General features: G+C 36.6%; 1 protein-coding gene across 1 annotated transcript in view; it reads right to left on the bottom strand.

The window, feature by feature from the left end:
* The window catches only part of LOC117303134, a 37310-nt gene extending 18468 nt beyond the window's left edge, over positions 1-18842 (bottom strand). The window contains exons 1-2 of the mRNA XM_033787236.1: positions 18712-18842; positions 15802-16175 (exon numbers count right to left, since the gene is read on the bottom strand). The gene's annotated coding sequence lies outside the window, so the exon portion shown is untranslated. The remainder of the gene's footprint in view (positions 1-15801; positions 16176-18711) is intronic.

The raw sequence follows: 18842 nt of genomic DNA, 5'->3' as shown, positions 1-18842 counted from the left end.
GAATTTATGTTTTTGTTTTTTTTCAAGATTGGTTTTTTTAAGGAATCATCTCTCAACCATGACCAAAACTTACTTTCCAAGGGTGAACGACCTTACATTAGGATGTTTGGAACATAAACATCCTTAGATTCTAGTCCAGAGTTCAAAACCATTTAGCAATTTGGCAAGAGTTGATGCACAAACGGTACTGCGTTTGACATTTTGAGAGCTACAGTGTCTTCAATACGCCATTAGCAAACAAGACATCTGCCGAGACATAATTGTCTTAAGTGGTTATTGTCACTGCATCTAGGAACGTCAAGGAAAGGTTTCTGCTTTGCATAAAGCTTTGCCAGGGTAAAAAGGTTACCACTTTAGATAATATGTGATGTATATATTTGTGACTAGTTCTCTGTAAAGTTTGCTTAGCAAAACAAATTGCTAAGCACCAGTTTATCTTTAGCACTCTGAAACTAATTTGCATGATGTTTAAAGATGCTATGTCAGATTTTTGGTCCCAAACATTAAAAAGTAGATTCGTTTGAGTGAATGGTATTTCAAAGAGTATCACCCGCTCTAACGAAAACAAGTTTAACTTTTACTTTTAATGGTCAGGAACCATAAAAATATTTAAAACGTTTCTTATAAAACACATAAGAATTGGTCACGTGATATATTGTCAGGATCCCACAAAAACTAATTTTTAGCACTTTATTTCACTGCTACTAATAATTGGCAGACTTTTTCGAGCAATGGCTCAAATGAAAGCTTGTAACTTTCTCGACCCCCATCAAAATACCTATTGAATTTTAAATCAAAATTTTTGTGTAAAATGGGCAAAAAATCTGACATAGCATCTCAGTAAACCAAAGCAGAGACTTTGCTAGTCAATACGAATTCCATTTAAAATTAATTGCATGTGACAAATTGATATGGAACAGCAGAGCATAGCTTGAATTTAGCTGTGTGTTTATCGTCAGATTGTACATTTTCTGGTTAACAACTAATACTTTTATGCCTCTTTATTAATCTTTGCTTTGAGCATTTTTCAAAGAACATTAATTTATTTGAAAAGTCAATTTAATATCATCCCAATGCCTAATGAACAGATCAAAAGTAATCATGTTTTATCTTACATTTTTGTTCTACTTTTAGATGGATCATTAAAGGAAAATAGTAATTTAAAAAAAATTATTGACAAATTCTTTCGTTTTTATTAATCTGAAGAAATCCCAGTTAAAAAAGAAAACAGGCAAACACAATCTCTTTTTTTTTTTGGGGGGGGGGACTCAACAAATGGACTCCTTGCTTTATTAAAACAAACCTTTGTCCAGCTTTAAACAATTGACTTCTTAAAGGCAGTGGACAATATTGGTAAGTACTCAAAATAATTATTAGCATAAAAACTTACTTGATTACGAGTAATGGGGAGAGGTTGATAGTATAAAACATTGTGAGAAACAGCTCCCTCTGAAGTTACGTAGTTTTCGAGAAAGAAGTAATTTTCCACGAATTTGATTTCGAGACCTCAGATTTAGAATTTGAGGGCTCGAAATCAAGCATCTGAAAGCACACAATTTCGTGTCACAAGTTTTTTTTTTCCTTTCATTATTTTCTCGCAACTTCACGACCGATTAAGCTCAAATTTTCACAGGTTTGTTATTTTATGCATATGTTGAGATACACCAACTGTGAAAACTGGTCTTTGATAATTACCAATAGTGTCCAGTGTCTTAAAGTATTTGGTCGCTTCTGATCAAGGCCTCTGTGCATTAAGTGACTTGCTTCTTATTGCACCTTTACACAAGTCTCTTTTATAATATCCCGCTTCTGCACCCCAAATTTTCAAGGAGTATGCTATACTCAGACATCCACAAAAAATCTTTTCATTTTCCACAAATCAAGTAAAACTAACAAACAGCTACTTCTTCATACAATGCCTTTAATAGCGACAGGACACACACACGCATACAGCAAGACAATGCCTCAGAAAAGTCAAGGCCTGCTTTCCAAAAGAAATATGCCGGTGGAACACATAAGTCTGACAAAAAAACGTGCGAGATTCACTGATTCAGGCAGTGGGTGTTATTGATCTGACAGCTCAATGATGGGGAATTGAAAGCAATGTAAGCATGAAACCCGAAGGCTAAACACGTAATATCAACTCATAATATTGAATGGCTGACACCAACGCGTGATGTTAGCGGAACTAGGGTCGGTAGTGCCAGTGGTTCAGTTTTTTCCAACCCACGTATTTTAAAGGGGAACTCTGAAACGCATAGTGGTTCAGCAAATTTAAGATGTGACAGCAATATTGCTTATTTATTTAGAATGAATATTAAAAGGTTTTTTAATGTGGTTTATCCAGCTTGTTTTTTTTTCCATTTGCGGGCCTGATACTTCACAGTCATTGCCTAGTCATTGCCTTGGCGCACTTGAATTCTCCAGTAGAAATTTACAATTTTCTCATTAGAGAACAAATTTGACTACCTAAACTATAAATAACACTAAAGGTATTCTTTCAACATTAATTTCTGATTATTTTATCTAACTTGGGAGGGGGGAAAGAGGGGGGCAAGGGTTTAGAGCGGCTCCCTCCTGCACCCCCTCCCCAAGATTTTCTGGACATTAGCAACAAGATGAGAGTGACTACCGGTAGGTTTTAATCAAGACAATGGTCAAACAAGAAAGCAGTAACAATTTATGACAACAGCAACCAGAAATGTATGAGAAAGACTACATAATGAATACCTGTATAGCACCTTGGTAACTTTGTTATACGCACCAGAGTGTGTGTGGTTTGTAAATATCATAGAACACTAACAACAATGACAACAATCCAACACTAATTAAAACATGCAAACGCCTCACACCATCTCAATCTAGCAGAGAACAAATTTGACTCCCTAAACTATAAATAGCACTAAAGGCATTTTCATGTGGTTGCCAAGGAAACACATGATGTCACCAGGGACATTCTGACGATTAGAAAAAGCATCCAAAGTGGGAGGGAACGATGCAGAAAGTGAGATTTTATTGAATTACAGGGAAGACAAGTTTGTAATGTTTGCAGTATTCAATAGCCGTTGTCCAACTTTCAGATTTATATAGAGAGCTTTTACCACCAGAATCCAAAGGTTGTTTGTGCCATAAATAAACAATTTCTGTACCTTGCTCCGTACTTGCATAACCATGGTGGACTAGGAAACAATGATCCTCACCATGGTATAACCATAGATATAGAATTTAATACCTAGCTCGGCCGCGCGTACATACGCGGGTTCTGGCATGGGGGCAGCCATTCGCCTATCACCAACGTTCATCTTCTACCAGCACGTGACTTTTAGCGCATCCATAGTGGTTTACGGCCTATCTCCAATGTTCATTTTCTGTGCCTTACCACCAGCACGTGACTTTTTAGCGCATCCATGAAGAACGCGAAATTTTTGTGTACGGATTATGGCGCGTATGTAGGGGCCTATTGTATAACAGGTAAACAGTATATCAGGCTCAGTTAGATTAGAACAAACGGGAATGCATCAATTGTTTTTCGAAACAATATTTTGAAGCATTCTACACACAATTTTTTTTTAAAGGTCTCTGCAAAAACATTAAAACAAAACTGGAAATCTATCATTAATTCCTTGGAGGGGGAGGGGGGGTTGCATAATAAAAAGTAATCAATTTCCCTTCATGTTGTGCACGAACTAGGAAATGGGTAATTTCACAGTCAATTTTTGTGCTCCAATTTCAAACAATGCCGACTGCATGGCATGAATGTGATTGCTAGTTGCTACGTACATACGCTGAAAGCAGACTCACAGGGCAGACAACGTCAGAAGGACACAGAAATGTACAAATGTATGATCAAAATTGCTTTCACTATCGGATAGTGGATTGTCACGGTCAAATTCAAGTTCCTGCTTTATTGTCTCTGCTGATGGATTGAACCATGGAGCTAGCTCCATGATTGAACACAGCAATTCACATTTATTTCTACTAACACATTTCCACAATTTACATCGGGTTCAGACTGGTGCTCCAGAGTCGCGCCGAACCAAATAGATTAGGAGCAACTCTGGGTCGAACCAATTAAATTTTGGTTTTACACAGGCAAACGTAACATAACATTTACATTAGGTTCGGCTCATGACAATATCGACGTCTGAAACCATGGTGCTCCAGAGTCGTTACGACCAACTGCAACAATCGATCTTTCGACTTCTAGCGTGTCCAGTGGCTCCTAACTGTTTCAGACGTTGATCTTTTCGTGTGCTTAATTCAGAATTTAGTTTGGCCCGATTCTGGAGCGCCTGTCTGAAATGGGTGTTAAAGAACTACATTGTAATGCATAACATATAAAAGACAGAATAGAATAAACTAGCTGGAAAGCGATTGGAGGCAAGGCCCAAACAAAGCCAGGTAGATTGTAGTAGCGGCTTGCATTTACATTTAAAAAAAAATTGAAAGTAAACTAAAGGTAAATGCTATAAGGACTATAAAAAAAATTTTAAAAAACGACAGACAATCAGACACACAAACTACTGGCGAAAATGACAATTACAAACTTAAAGGAGAAGAACGGTATTGGAACTATATATATTACACACTCTTAACTTGAGATGAGTGACAAAAATCTGGGAAACTCACTTCTTACTGAGTCTTGAACAGTTTCTAAGACTCAGAGTTTAGAAGTGAGTTTCCCAGATTTTGTTAGACCATTTCCCTTTAAAAGTAACAAATCAACACAGCTTGCAAATTGCTTCTCAAATGATTTTCACTCTATGCAAAGTGTGACAATGGCTTCACATTTGGATGTTCAGTTATTCCCAAAGGCTTTCTACAAATCCTTTGTATTGACCCAATTCACTCGACATCATCATCAGAACAATCTTGGATGCGCCATTTTGGCGGTCAATATCAACGTGTGATATTGAGTGAAGTGCCCATTTTGGGTGACGCGGCATTTACATGTAACCCTTTTGACTACCAACATGGTGAGCGTGGCATCAGTCGCCGCGTGTGACGCACGAGCATGGGGTCGATAGGCTAAGTGTAGTAAACCATCCTGTGAAAATTTCATTCCAAAACGTGGTAGCATCTTTTAGATATCACCAAAAATTGTGAGCGGTAATGTCCACGGAAGAACAACAATCCATAACGTGAACACACAATCTGAGAAATGTTTCATGCAAACATGTTTTTAAGATTGAACTGTTTTTGAATCCCTCTCTAAAACCACATTCCTTTAAAGGGATATTGTCATACAATATCAACACCTGCAGTGCTTCTTACAAAGAAAGTTTTTATGCACATTGATTTTTTGAGTTATTCCCAAAGTATACCATCCCTTTAAGTCAAACTGAACCACAATTTCCAGAAACTGATTGTATCATTGACGAACACATTTCTAGATAAGATAAAGTCTGCTTCTCAAATCTAACAAGGGTAAGATTTACAAGAGAAACAGTATAGACTTCCGAATTCCTCCAACTACGATACGATACGGATACAGAGTACCCAACAAATTCTCCTGAGATTGCATATTATGTTGGTTGCCACCCAAAAAGAATGCGATGCGTATGATTTGTGACTAGTTTCCTGCCTAGCTGACTTTGCTCGCCAGGTACATGATTGAGGGTATAGCACTTAAAGCCACTGGTGGCGCAGGTGTTTTTAATATGACGATACGATCATACTACTGGCTTATAAATGTCTTATCTCAATCTAATGCAATCTGTGACAATAATAATAATAGCAGTAATATACACAATATATACATAGTGTTACTACAAAGTATTCACAGTGCTTAAACAAAAACAAACTTATTTGTTTTTCAAGGTTGTTTCAATCACGAGACCAAGTTACGTACATGCACATGTACAGTTACGTACATGCACATGTACGTAGCACCCTCTAAAGAGACTACATGGTGCTTGGCCATATTCAGGAACCACTGCCAGAAATACAGAGGGCAAACCACTTTTCTTAGTGATAAGAGTAACTGCATGGTTCCTTTGTAGTTTATGAGTTGTCTTTATGCTTTAAAAGCCTTTGGACACTTTCGGTAAACTTTATTGTCAAAGGCCCACACTTCGTGTATCACAACTTATATATAAAATAACAAACCTGTGAAAATTTAGGCTCAATCGGTCATCTGAGTCAGGAGAAAATAACGGGAAAACCCACCCTTGTTTCCGCTCGTTTCGCCGTGTCATGACGTGTGTTTAAAATAAATCCGTAATTCTCGATATCAAGAATTGATATTGTTTTAATGTTTTAAAGCATTTCATGGAATAATATTTCAAAAGAAGTCTTTCACCATTACCTTCTGCAAACCCTGTAAGTTATTTGTAAATCTGTGAACATTTTTTTTCTTTTTTTTTCTGTACCGAAAGTGTCCAATGGCTTTAAATCACAAAGAATGACACCGAAACCATACTATTTAGTTTAACCCTCACAGAAAAAAGAAAAAAAAACTAATCTGTAGAATTTAATCATACATGTAGTCGGGCAGATAGCGGAAATATTTGTAGAAAATTGTGTCTCTAGAATGACAAGTATGGAATTTGCCACACAGAATCTGGCTAGAAGGCTATCACAGTTTTGAATTTTGAAAGAAAAGAAAAAGTAGAATAACAAGAAATAATTGTAATTGCAATAACTGCGTGTCTTACTGCCTTTTATTTGCATTCAAAGATAATTATGTAATGCCCTATAGCCAACAATCTTACCCATGAAACTCTGTACCACATTCCTTAAAGGCAAAATCCCATCAACTGCTGTAAAAACTTTATAATGTGAAACACAAATTCACAGATTTACAAATAACTTACAGGGTTTACAGAAGGCAATGGTGAAAGACTTCTCTTGAAATATTTACTTTTTGAGAAAACAGCAAAACAATATAAATTCTCGTTAACGAGAATTACGGATTAATTTTAAACACATGTCATGACACGGCGAAACGCGCGAAAACAAGGGTGGTTTTTTTTTGTTGTTTTCTCCCGACTCCGATGACCGATTGAGCCTAAATTTTCACAGGTTTGTTATTTGATATAGAAGTTGTGGTACACAAAGTGTGGGCCTTGGACAACACTGTTTACCGAAAGGGTCCAATGGCTTTAAAGACAGTGGACATTATTGGTAATTGTCAAAGACCACTTGCTGTATCTCAACATATGCATAAGATAACAAACCTGTGAAAATTTCAGCTCAATCGGTCATCGAGGTTGCGAGATAATAATGAAAGAAAAAACACCCTTGTCACACGAAGTTGTGTGCTTTCTACATGTATGCTTGATTTCGAGACCTCAAGTTCTAAATCTGAGGTCTCAAAATCAAATTCGTGGAAAATAACTTCTTTCTCGAAAACTACATTGCTTCAGAGGGAGCCGTTTCTCACAAATGTTTTATTCTATCAACCTCTCCCCATTACTCGTTACCAAGTAAGTTTTTATGCTAACAAATATTTTGAGTAATTACCAATAGTGTCCACTGCCTTTAAAGGTAAACAGCAAAGTATATCATTTGATTACAGTGTATACTATTGGTAATTGTCAAAGACCAGTATCCTCACTTGTTGTATCCCATCCCAACATATGCATAAAACAACAAACCTAAAAATAAAATTAAAAAAATAATGAAACAAGCAACCACCCTTGTATCATAGAATTGCGTGTTTTCAGATTCCTGAGGAAGGCCGCACGGTTTCACGCATGAAGCCTTTCTTAGATTCAAACGTGTTGGTGCAAAAATTACCTCTTTCTCTAAAAGGCATTTCTAACAATGTTTTGTAATATCAACAGTTTTCCCAGGGTTCTCTACTCCATTAGTTTTATGGTAATTAATTTTTGGAGTAAAACAATCACAATGCTTAGTTTTTTTTAGTCTGTTGCAAAGCAACTCTTTAGTTTGGGTTACAACAGAACCTGATCGGAAACAGACAGCGCAGGATAGAGTGAAATACCCTCCATTTAAAACTTGACATTTCTAAATTCGGATACAACTCTATTTTCTGCACATATTATGCAACTATCTCTCTCCCGCATGTAGATCAGAAATAACTCGTTCAATATAGTCTAGACATCAGCAAGTGAGTTCCGTCTTTAATCTCATCCCAAAAGAGCCTATTAGGTATCAAGCGTAATTTACATTTATATTGGATACCTAAATTAGGGTTATTCTTGATACAGCTAGAGTCTAGCTGTATCAGGAAACAGACACTCAAGAGATGCATCAACTTATATCCATGCTGAGAGAATTGTGGACAGTCGGGATTGTGCAATTATACAACCTACACTTAGACAAGTAAAATTCACAGCTAGATCAATCACGACTAAAAACAGCCCAGTGTCCCTTTTGCTTAGTGTTTTTTTAGTATGTTGCAAACAATGAGTAGGCAACTCTTTGGTTTAGGGTTACATTGTACAAGAGAACCTGCTTGAAAACAGACAGTGCAGGATAGAGTGAAATTGAGAATTGGTGAAGAGGCTTTCCTCCTGCAGTGGAGTTAAATAGGCTAGAGAGACAAGAGAAGAAAGTGTTCATTTCTGTTCCATGAATGATGCGACGCTTTGCATCATGGTGAATGAGATATCGGTTTCAGTTTGTATATTGTCATACAATCAGGGAGGCAAATGCATTGAACACAATTCCTTTAAGATGTAAAATGTCATCCGTTCGCAACATTTCAATTACTAGCTCTAGGTTTCACCCAAACCCCTGGGGTTGCTAAGGAATTAACGACTACTTCTCCCTAGAAGACAGCCAGAGGCCATTTTACCCCAACCGACGGAATCGTAATCACACTCACTGAAGCACATGACGAGAATTACCCCAACGCCAGTTTGTTTTAAATTGACGAAAAATCAATTAATGTGCAGTTGAATGCAAATGCCAAGCACTTTTTATCGTCATTATCACCAACCGCGTACAGTGCAGATTGTTTACCCCTCAATATCACCATAGTAACAAGTATTGACTTGGCCTGAAAACATAACTACCTGCAACTTGAACAGGTGTCTAGTGGAAATGTGTGCCGGGGGAAAAACCGAATGATAGTAAAACCGTACAACGGACAGTTCAATCATAGAGAAGGGACCTTTCTCTATGGTTCAATCAGCTACATACTTATGTTCTGTTTGGCGTATCACCAAGTGTAGGTCTACTTTGCTGTGTAGATTTTGTTCTTTGGGAACTAGGTCTTCCTTTTGGAATTTGAGAGCCTAGACTCAATTCTGAAAAGAAATGTTCTCCTTATAAAAAACTATACCTGGGCAAAAGGTAGCTAGGAAATCGGCCGGGACTACGACTTTAGCGATCAACGGGACTTCTCGTATTAACTTCACTGTCACGAAGTGAGTTTTAACCGAATATTTATTGATACCTCACCACCCAATGCCACAATAAAAAAATTTCAATGCCCTTGTAAATGACCCCTAAATGCCCTTCCATTGACACATGCCTAGAATTCAACCAACAAAAACCTCTACAACTCCACACGAATGTCAATAAATTAGTCAAACTTTCCGTGTATCCATAATCCTTATCAGTGCTCTGTAGTTTCAATGAACATAAAATAATAAACGCCGCACATTAGCATGCCAGATTGTGTAGAACATCAAAACTGTTAATATTTGACACGAGGCTATTATTAGAAAGTCTGAAGCACTTAGTGTAATGTGCTGTGACAACCAATCCTAAAACATCCAGTTAGGAATTAAATATTCATTAAAGATGAGGGAGAGAGGTGTTAATTGAAAGAAAAGGCAAACTTTAACAAACAAACTTAACTGGTACATGTATACCAAAAGAGTTCCAAGAAAGCAATCATAGTGGAAATATGTTTAACTAAAAGTTTATAAAGTGACACGTCACTTAAAGGTGAGGTGAAATCCTGTGATGTTGAACAAGTGCTTTCCTTACTTTCAAAAGAAAGAACAATTATACTTCATTCTCCATAAGGAAAACAATTTATCAAAAGGTGTAATATTTTCTCTATTATCTCTTGACTCACACAATGGAATAAGCTTGTTTTTCAAGGTTTTTCTAAGGTTCCTTTTGATCAGTACGGTCACACAAAAAATAACACTGTTTGTGACTATTTTGTTAACTCTACCAATCCTGTATAGTAGACCTTTCCATTGTGATAAACCAAAACGCACTGGTGGGCATGGCCGAAGGAATGTCAAAACAATCAAACGTGTTAAAACATCTTATGTAAAGATTTATGGGATGAAATATCTCTTATGATGTGTTGATTTGTTTTCAACAAATTCAACATATAAAACATTTGTGTGTAACATTTCTACAAACCTATGGCTATCTGTTTTTGATTTGCATTCATGACTTTCCATAGTTTTCCAACCTGGATTGGCAAAAACTTGGGCTGAGACGTTGCTACAAAAAGGTTTATACCTTTAACCATGGAGGTAGAGCCACTCCATGCGATACCATAGAGCGAAATTCGACATTCCAAACCTTTCTTGAATGCAAGGAGCGTCACTAATTAGTTTTCGTCAATGAAATGCTGATTTATTGGCAAAATTATCAAGAAAGATAACTGTACAATGCAAGACAAGTCAAATGTGAAGATTTCAGCTGTATTACTTGCAGTGTCTATCCTTTTTAGAAAAACTGCATTGGCAAAAACTTGGGCTGTGACGTTGCTACAGAAACGTCTATACCTTTAACCATAGAGCGCGGGCTAATGCTTTAACCTGCTTGATACACTTGCAAAACAACTGACAGTGTGTACTGCGATTGTGAGATCACAGCTCTACGAGTTGAAGGACTCTACAATAGTCCGTTATGAGGTTTTCAAGTATGTCTTCTATGCCAGCCACCCATTGAACTTCCATCATTTCTTGACATTTGAGGGTTGGATTATATTTATGACATTTCAACTAAACGCAGTGTATCATCTGTCCACCACATTGAATATTAATTAACACTTACATGTAACAGGCACATTATCAGATCATAATTACCAGGTGATATTTACAGTGGAATTTCGGCCCTCATGTGAAACTCAACATTCCAAACCTTTCTTGAATGCAGGGAGCGTCATTAATTGGTTGTCGTCAATGAAACGCTGATTTATAGGCAAGGTTATCAAGAAATATAACTGTACAATACAATACAAGTCAAATGTGAAGGTTCCATCTGTTCATACATGCAGTGTCTATCCTTTTTTTTAAACAGCAAAAAAACGGTCACAATATTTTCACAAGAAAGTCAATACCATCCCAATTAGTGAAGTGACAGCTGATACCAACATTTTTTTTCTGACTGTAGCAATCGTTAAAGAACACCAATCATTAAAAACCTAACACATTATTTATACATGAAGCGTTTCTCACATTCAAATGTTCTGGGATAAAAACAAATTCCAAACAATACTTCGAGGGAAATCCTAACTCAAAATAGTTTTATGTACTATCAACTGCTGCAGTGTTTCTCACCAAGAACACATGAAGTAAGTTTTTATGGTCATAAATATTTGAAGTATTCACAAATCATATATCCCACCTGAGTAACATGCCTGTGATATTTTGTTCACAGGACTCGGGAAAGTACTGAGTATACAGTGCTAACACACATTGGTGTATGGGTAAAAAAATTAACAATATGACCTTACCTTTAAATCTAGTAAAATCAACACCTCCGGTAAGTGGTTTTAAAGACACCTTACAAACTGTTCTCAAAGTTAATTTATCAAGTCTTACAGCGCTTGCTCAAGGACTTTAAAAAGCAAGTCAAATAACACCAAGATATCAAGTACACATTAATCCAGACAAGTCTGTAGACAGAGAACCTAAAGCAAATAATTCTTAGTATTGAATACTATTGGCAGAATCGGCTTAAGGCATGTACAATCTCAAGTCAAACACCAAACTATACATCCAACTGTCCCTTGCTCTACTGTTTCTGAAGCATCTGTAAATACCAATCTTTAAGAAAAAGTCAATATTGAACAGAATTTTGTCTCAAAAAGTTCCTTTTAATGTAACAATACCCCAAGTCTAATGACAGGGCAAGATAAGGAAAAAGTATGTTTGATGCAACAGTCTCAACAAAAGAGGGTGGGCAATTTTTTTTCTTTTTTTTTTCTTTCTTAATTTGTCTCCAAGAAATCTCCATCTTAACAATATTGTACAAATAAAAAAATGTATTAAAAAAAAATATATATATATATATATATTTATTTTAAACAGTTGTTTTGATGGCATTATAGGCAAATTATTGTGCACTTAATGCCATGAAAAAGGTCTGGATCATATTTTTAAAATCATATTTTACAAACATTTTGCTGTATAATTTCTTCAACAATCAACATAATTATAGGCCCGCCTGGTCTTTTAGTGCGAGACAAAACGCAAGATTGCATAAACTACATCTTAAACAGTCTACATCATTGTTCCTCTAGTAAGGCAAAAGGTTACATTATACATGTATCAAGCTAGACTCAACTCCAGACATACTGATGATATAGATACACTCTGAGGGGCATATACCTCCCCGGATTGCCGACTCAGACAAAATTGATGTTGGCAGAGAGACGAGAGAGAGCAAGAGAGAGAAAGAGAGTTGGAAATGAAAGCTGATATAACTCTAAACCAAGCGTGTAATCGGATTCACTTGTGTTGCATGTCTTGTTGTACAAAATTACATTCAGGTTTAAGGGGGTACACTGCCAAGGTCGTAGCAAATGACTTTATGGAAAATGAAAAATGCTTTTCACACTGAAACCTGCTGAGGAAGGACGATAACAAAACGGAAAATCCTTCCTTTCATGACAAAGAATTGCAGATAAAGAACTTATTTTATTTCTTTCGCGGGTGGATTTCCAAAGCTATGTTTGCTTGCACTCCAAACCATTGTTGAAATTCTCAACTCAATTTCCTCTTCATTCAAGACAAACCAACACAACTTTACAAAAATGCTTCCCTTATACATTGTTCACAGATTGTTTTTCTCTGTGGCAACTTATCCAACTGACTGGTTCTGTACTTACGCCATGGCATATGTTTTTTTACATCGTCATTTATCCTTTTAGCAAGACTCTGCTACAGTTAAAGCATAGTGAGGCCACCGTCAGTTTTGCATTTGAATCCGATGTAAATTTGGTTAGTAACGCAGTCTGACAAATCTTTCTCTTCATATCAAAGAACTGTTGTTATTTCATTTAACCCATTAGTGTGCAAAAGCGCTGTATACTCAGTACTTCCCACGAGTCCTGTGAAAAAAAAAAACTGGGAAAACAAACCACAGACATATTTCTCAGGTGTGAGTGGAAACCCAACTAACTGTTGGTCGGCTACTTTAAGAAATCAGATTCAATTGGTTTAGAAATGATTGTCAGTGTCAGAAAATCATTTCATGGCGCTGCATTGAGTTTATTGAATCCCCCATTAGCTGATTAGGAAATATCTTCAGAGCCTATCCGGTCTTTCCATCAATCTGTCCATTATCACCTCATCAAACCCACATCTAAACAATCCTCAAAATCTTCCCCCTTCTTGATTTGATTAAAACTTCACTTAAAAAGACTCCGGGGGTGACATATCACGACTGACATTCAACGCTCCGTCTTAAAGTATGGGACTCTATTTCCAGAACTAATGGACTGAATGCCAGCGAGATTAACTTGAATTAATTTTAGGGTGGAGAGCCATTAGAGTTTCATTAGCTTGAGTGAGATCATTCTGGACATCACTATAACAGAGATTTTAAAGAGAGCAGTCTAGAAAATCACAGCGTACCAATACATGTACATGTAGAAGATATAAGTTCCAACACTCCTAGGCCATGGAGTTCAATGGAACCTTTCGATTTTTACAGGAAGTACCAACATTTACATAAAAAGCCAACTTTACTGTCCTTTTCAGATCGTACTAAACAAACCGTCTTATTGCCAAACTGAAGAAGCCATCTTTTTTCTTTTTATTTCTCCTCATCAAGCAACCAGAGAGCTCTGATCAAAGTCTGATTAGATTTGTTAAGCCTGCACCGGTACAACATTTCTCAATCACTGATCTTGAGTCGGGTGACAGCCATAATTCCACATCAACAAATTCATTTCATTTCATAGGCTCTATTGGACTAGAACTATTTTCATGCATGATGTATTTATGTGAACTAAAAAGAAAAATGTTGCCTTTCATTTTTAAGCATACCACCACTCTCCAGTAACAACAGTTTTTATCACCAGACCTTTGTTTGCGAACTCCCTGTACGAATGTGTACCTTGCATTTATCACAACCGACCGGGTGATAAATGAGGGACGCAAGTTCCCATAGCTCCCTTGTATCTTGTGTAAAGTAAATCACATTTATCTTCGAACTAAACACACATTCACTGTGCAGATGACTCTTTAGCGAGAAAACACTTGCCAAGGTATGATACAAATAACACCGACGAGAAAATAGTGGTGAGTGAGCGAAATTGAGGTGACACTTTCTACATTTACAATTTATACAAAAAATCTGAAATATTAGAGCCTATTTCGATCACAGTAAAATAATTTTGGACAGTTTTTTGTCAATCAATATCCATCCGTACAAATCCAAACTTTTGAAATGTTGTTTCGTCTTTTTTACTCTGCATGGCTCTAACTTTGCAATGGATCGCAGGCCCGAGTCCAGTGATTTTATCATCAGGCCAGTAGCCTTGCGTCTAGGCATTTCCACTGGTCTTGTGGTTTTCAATAGGAGACTTTCCAACGCTAGGCGGCAGCAGACATACCGGGTAAATTCCCATTGTTTACGTAGTTCTGAACATGCGCATAATTCTGAGAACAATGGATTTACCCGGTAAGTCTGCTGCCCTCTATCGTCCCAGAAAGTCTCCCATTGAATGACAACACCTCACTGTGTAAATAGCAAGGACAGAAACAATGTTTAAGTGCTGACTTTAAGTTTGACAAACACCCACCATTAAAATATGTTGAGTAATAGAATAAAGCTTAATTAGACAAATTTGACAGATCTTGATATGTGTCAGGAGTTTTTTGTTCTCATCTTGATTGTGGTCTTTTAAAAAGAAACTTTAGTCCAGTAAAAATTTTGAGCTATATTGAGCCCTGTGATAGAAGTCAACCCAGACCCGACACAACAGGAAACCTATATTGGATTTTGTGTGGGTGACATTCCATCAATGCAAGACAAACTAACATCTTATGTGCCTCACAAGATTAAATAAGATTTTCATCATTAAAACAAGAGGAAATTTCATGGGGAGAATCAATTTTGGAGCAGCGTCCTTACAAATTAAATCCTCGATGTACAATGATTTTCTAGTGGAGTACGAGGGTTACGAGTATGCAAGACATGAATATTGCAGACTTGGTTAAAATAAGTGAGTGATCTGTCTTAGTCAACCTCATAAGAGCAACATTATTGTGAGATTGGTTCAATGCTATTATGTTCTGCACTATATTAGCACAAGTGTCCAAAATTTAATAAAAACAGCATCCTTAGCAAAAGGGAAGAGAAGTACCCCTTGAAAAGGACATTCCAAGCACATGTAATAATTGCTAATGAAGATGTCCTAAACTGAACAAAGTTCTAGTACAAATCATAAAAGAAAAGGTTCCCTTTTTTCCCTATTTATTTGAAACTGACGATAATTGACCAATATTTCAGTACGTTTGGCTGTCAACACCACTTGTAAGAATTTGAATGCAAACTGCCAAGATTTGTGCCAGGAAATTTCACTGGTTCAGACAAAAATGATTTTCAGAGAAAATTCTTCTTGTAGAAGTTGATGCTAAAATTGGCAAATGAATAAATTACTATAAAACATATAGAAACACTCACCTCAACCAAGCTCCTTCAAGAAACTGCTCAGCACTTGTTCTGTCAAATTTACAGAAAATCAAGAATTCTCCGTGCTAACTCAAGTGTTATATCAGCACTTGACAATAAGAAAAATGTCTAGGTTCTCCTTGGTCGTTTGAATAAATCAGTGCTTCAGTGTTCTGATCACCCACACAAATATCCAGTCATGTTTCTGACAATGGAGTTAGGGTCTTGACTATAGGAACAAGAGGGGCTGGGAGACGGCTTTACATCGTGATTGTCAAGTGTTCTGCGTTCTGTGTTAAGAGTTTTTTTCCGAGTCCTGAGTCCAGATGTTGGGTTGGATGATTGGAGACTGAAGGATCATACTGGATGACAATGGGTTCGCATGACTACAATCAAAACATGAGGAAATTTGTTAATAATATAAGTAGCATTTGCTCGCGATCCGCATACCTTGTATTTTAATATACAGTGACATCAAGTGTGATTAAAGCCTGGCTCATATTTACTGCAAATACGAAGTGAAATTTGAAGTCACAAATTTGCAACGAATAATTTATAATAGTTTATAATAGTTTACAATGGTTTTCAGTATATTAGAATAGTATAATACTATAATATATAATAGTTTTCAGTATATTATACTGAAAACTAGTGGTAAGCAGTAAATCTACTTTTCAAAAAGAAATGATGATGTATTTTAATTAAAGATTCTTCTACACAGCTGTTGATGACCCTGCCACTAAGTATCATAATAGATGCCCCTGGGTTTATCTAATAATAATTCAACCTGCTGATGTATTTAACTGCCTTTAGTGGACAAACATATGGCTGTAAAGGAAGGTCAATTGCAGCATCTAAATACCACGTTGTATAAACTTTGTTTATGAAAACAGTTGCCCTTGTACCTGTACAAGAGGGCCTTTCTGGCAGGCAAAATGCTGCATTTACCAACCTGCTGATGTACTTAAAGCCATTGTACACTTTCAGAACAGACAAAAAAATAAAAGTTCACAGATTTACAAATAACTTACAGGGTTTACAGAAGGTAATGGTGAAAGACTTCTCTTGAAATATTATTCCATGAAATGCTTTACTTTTTGAGAACACATTAAAACAATATCAATTCTCGATATCGATAATTACGGATTTATTTTAAACACATGACACGGCAAAATGTGCGGAAACAAGGATGGGTGTTCCCGTTATTTTCTCCCGACTCCGATGACCAATTGAGCCTAAATTTTCACAGGTTTGTTATTTTATATATAAGTTGTGATACACGAAGTGTGGGCCTTGGACAGTACTGTTCTCCGAAAGTGTCCATGGCTTTTAACTGCTTTTAGATGACAAACATGGTTGTAAAATGAGTAATTGAAGGTAACATTGTAACCTCTATAGTAAAGACCACACTGAGCAATATTTGTGTACAAAACACAGAGCCCTTGTACATACATTCCAGGGCCTTTCTGATAGGCAAGATACTGCACTGGCCTAACGGGATTTGTTTTACATTTTGTGTCATGATTTCTGAATAAATTATGGAGTTGACAGTGGAACAAGTTTAAAGATGTCCCCCCCCCCCTTTCTTCAAAAAATTTACTTGATAAAAAAACAGCCATATTTCTATAAAATGTAAGTTTCCATTGGGCTGTGTACAATCACACCTTCTGGAAATCCAGGATCTGTGGCTTAATATATGCTATGTTTATGTGCACTCGAGCATACTTTATGTAAATCGCAAGCCAATGCCACGATAAGCAACTTTTTTTTAAATAATTTTGGTTTGAATACCAATAATTTACTAGGCTTAGAGAGGGGGATTTGAATCTGTGACCTTATTTCTCATAATCAATTGCTGCAGTACTACGTTGCGATAACGTAACCCTCCTCCCAACGGAGAGAGAAGGGTTACGTTATAGCAACTAATACAGTACTTGTTTCTATAGGTAGACCAGGCAACTGTGCTTTTTTTATTATTACTGGTTTATTGTAAAAACATCTGCTTGTCGCAGTCCTGAGACTGAATTAAAATACAGATTAACATTATTATATAAACATTTTTAAAAGCAGAGAGAAAATTTATACACAAGAAAAATTAAAAAATTAAGAGCAAAGTCAAAAGAGACGTCATGAGAACTAAAATTAGATAAAACAAAAACAATAAATATTTAACAAGCACACTTAACTAACAAACCCAACAGCAGCCCGACAAACATACCCCCCCCCCCCCCCGCCAACAGACACCACAACAAACACCCCAACAAACAAACAAACGAACAAACAACCAATCAAACACCCCAACAAACAAACAAACAAACGAACGAACGAACGAACGAACGAACGAACGAACAAACAAACATACAAACAAACAAACAAAACACTCCACCAGACAAACAAACACTCCACCAGACAAACAAACACATTAAAAACACACAAACAAAAAACCAAACACTCCTTTTTCCCCTTTGACGTCTGGGGGTCGTACAAGTATAACCCCAGATGTCAAAACAATTTAAAAAACAAAAGGAGTAGTGCCCCATTCCCTGAGACGATAGAGCAAGGAGCGCTTCTCATAAGTTTTAACATAATATGATAATATGGTCATTACTTTTTGGAGTATATCTACCAATATGCTTACCTTATTAAGTTAAAACCAATTAATGTACAAACAAATTGTTCAGTAGCGTGAGGCTATTCACCTCAAAATGACTTGAATATCGCAATGTAGAATACAGACCCAACAGTGATTCTAGATTGTACAACCTACCTCCATGGTACAACGTACACCCACTGCATGCACACGATGGACATTGATTTATGTGTTCCACACACACGTTGAATGATCATGACAAAACTGTTCGCTAACAACCACTGCTGACAACATGTTTACAATTTCTTAACATGAACAAGTCATATACTTACTTCAATTTGAACGTCTACATGGGTCACACTTCTTCCATTGGAGCACGAAACCTGTCGTGAAGAAGAAAAAATGTCCGAGTACAGTTCAGAAAAACTCTGAATTTGTCGTCTGTTTGCATTCACTACGCATA

The sequence above is a fragment of the Asterias rubens genome, chromosome 19, assembly GCF_902459465.1.
Source record: "Asterias rubens chromosome 19, eAstRub1.3, whole genome shotgun sequence".
NCBI lineage: Eukaryota > Metazoa > Echinodermata > Asteroidea > Forcipulatida > Asteriidae > Asterias > Asterias rubens.
This window is presented reverse-complemented; position numbering and strand designations above follow the sequence as displayed.